This window comes from Calypte anna, chromosome 21 (genome assembly GCF_003957555.1).
Source record: "Calypte anna isolate BGI_N300 chromosome 21, bCalAnn1_v1.p, whole genome shotgun sequence".
Taxonomy (NCBI): Eukaryota; Metazoa; Chordata; class Aves; order Apodiformes; family Trochilidae; genus Calypte; species Calypte anna.
The window spans coordinates 535,183-537,718 of record NC_044266.1 but is presented as its reverse complement, the minus strand read 5'-3'; positions in this window follow the sequence as shown (position 1 = coordinate 537,718).

The window sequence follows — 2,536 nt, the reverse complement described above, 5'->3', positions numbered from 1 at the left end:
ATTTCTCCACTTGATGAAGTATGTGAGTGAATGTATTTGTGATTTATATTCTCAAACTATAAATCACATTTACAACAAAACAGACTAAGCACAAAAAGCATAACCCACTCCTCTTGTTGCAGGTGGAGTATGCCTAGATTGAGGTGATGGGGATGAAGTCTCTAAACACAGCCAGAAGATACTGTCACAGAGAAAGGTTCACAGCTGAGTTGATTGGTAAATGCAGACATAAAACTATTAATGCCACAAGAATCAAGCTGTTTGTATAAGTATGTTAGACTTGTTTATGATTGCTAAGATTTTTGATTTCTCTGGGGATTAAAGCCTCTTAGAAACATTTCTTGTACTTTTTAGTATATATATGCACCTAGCAGGCTAAGGGAGATTCAACACACATTCATGTTTCCCTGTGTTACCCACAAAGTACAGCTCAGGCTGACAGCTAAGACTCTAGTTCAGCAGACAGACATCAAGTAAATGACCACAGTACCATCAAATGGGTTAGAAATGCAGCTCAGTAATATTTCTGATTTCACACCATGGGTTTGTAAAACTTTGGTAGGTCTGCACACAAGTGGTCTTGTTCTTGCCACTGGATTAAGCACTACCTTCAGAGAACCAGTGTGATTATTCCCACAGGACATTGTTGCAGTTTTGTTTATAGTATCACAGAAGGTAAACCACTGAATATAAGGAAAGTTAAGATAAATATATGCAGTGACTCACTCTGTCAAGTACCAGCCAATATAGAAAAGGATCTGCTGCTGCCTACTTGCTCTTCACTCAACATTAATCCTTATTTTGCAAAAGAGAAAAAACCCTAAATATTAGAACTCTGCAGATCTTAAAATATATTTGCTATTGCAAACAAGACTTTGGAATTTGTGATTGTTCTATTAGACACAAGATTAGTACATACCATAGCAATACTCATTTCCACTGCAGGCAGGTACTTCACTACCCTGTTAGATAGAAGTGGTCATCATCACTCTGATCTTAGCATGCAAGCCTTGTCAATCCAAATCTATTCATTAGAAACTCCAGAGCCCAATTCCTGCTTAAAGCAGAGGAGGGAAGCTGAAAAAAGCAAGTACTTCAGATTAGAGCAGTGACAAGGTGTGTCAGAAACTGCTGAGAGGGAGTTCAGAAAAACTGCAGGGGGAGGGAAAGGCAGGAAATTACTGAAGCTCTTCATAATCTCCATCCATTATTTTCTAAATTGGAGTTGATGACTTTAAAGTCATCTGGGAGACCCTGCTCTAGTTAACAAGGGCTGAGTTTAACCTCTGTCACCAGCAGCTTTTACATTGAAAATCAGAAAAGAAAATCTCTATGTAAGTTTATTTCTAAGTCTTTATGGAAAAAATCAGGACATCTTCAAGGGGCTCTGAAGATGCCCAAAGGAGGGGTTATGTGTACTAGGAACACCCTGCAGCCAAATTCATCTTGGGTTCCCAAGTAATTAACGCTTTCCACTGACCACCCATCTTCACTATGTTTTTCACCACCAGATGGAGCTGCACTGTTTGTACCTTCACACACTATTCTCATGAGAACTCAGCATTTTATTACCTTGAACAGATCATCCTTTTTAGCAAGCTTTTCCCTTCCTTATCTATTTTGCCATAAAAAAAATACATTTGTTACATCAAATAAACTTTTCTTTTTCTATTTCCAGCTCAACAGATGATTTACCTCTCAGGGTCCATCACATCTCCACTGAAATCAAGAGCAAATGGCTTATGAATAATTAAGAGGAAATGAAGAGCCTCTTTGTTCTGTTTTATGACAAAACTGACTTGGTGCAAGCTGGAATTACTTGAATGAGTATTTTGCAGGGCCTGTGTCTCTAAAGGGTGAGTTCCAAGCAGCCAGCTCTCTAAGCAATGAGGCTCACTGAGCTTTTATTCACATTTCTATGGCTTTTTTTCTCCATGTAAGTGACACACTGGGTAATATTACAAATGCAGCCTGTATTACTGACCCATACTCACTTGTGAAATACTCCTTGGAGACCTTTTAGCATTGACAATTGAAGAAAAAGCTGAGTAGACAGTTTCAGAATGATTCAATTTTGCCTTTTTTTACTGAACACAACAGGCCCAGATAATTGGAGGGCTCTGAACACCAGCTCCTGATCTGGGAGCCCACAGTGGGTCAGTTTTTGACAAGAGTTCAGGGATCACCATGGGAAGTATGAGGTCAAACTTTCCTGCTTCCACTGAATTGCTGTAACCCACAGCATGAGCACAACACGAGGAAACTTCCCCCTGCTCTGCATTTCAACACTTCTCAATATGCACAGGTTACAAACTAGCAGGCAGGGAAGCACAGACCCAAAGGTGAGGCCCTCTGGTCCAAAGGGCAGAAACCTGCCAGTCCTGTGCTGTGTCCTGCCAGGAAACAGGAGCCACAGATTGTCTGCACAGCATTTCCTGCAGAGATGGTCTAACACAGGCAGTAAAGCCTGGAACAACATCCAGACACAACCAAGAGCTTCATCTTCTCAGTCCAAGGGGCTGATAGAGCAGGCCCA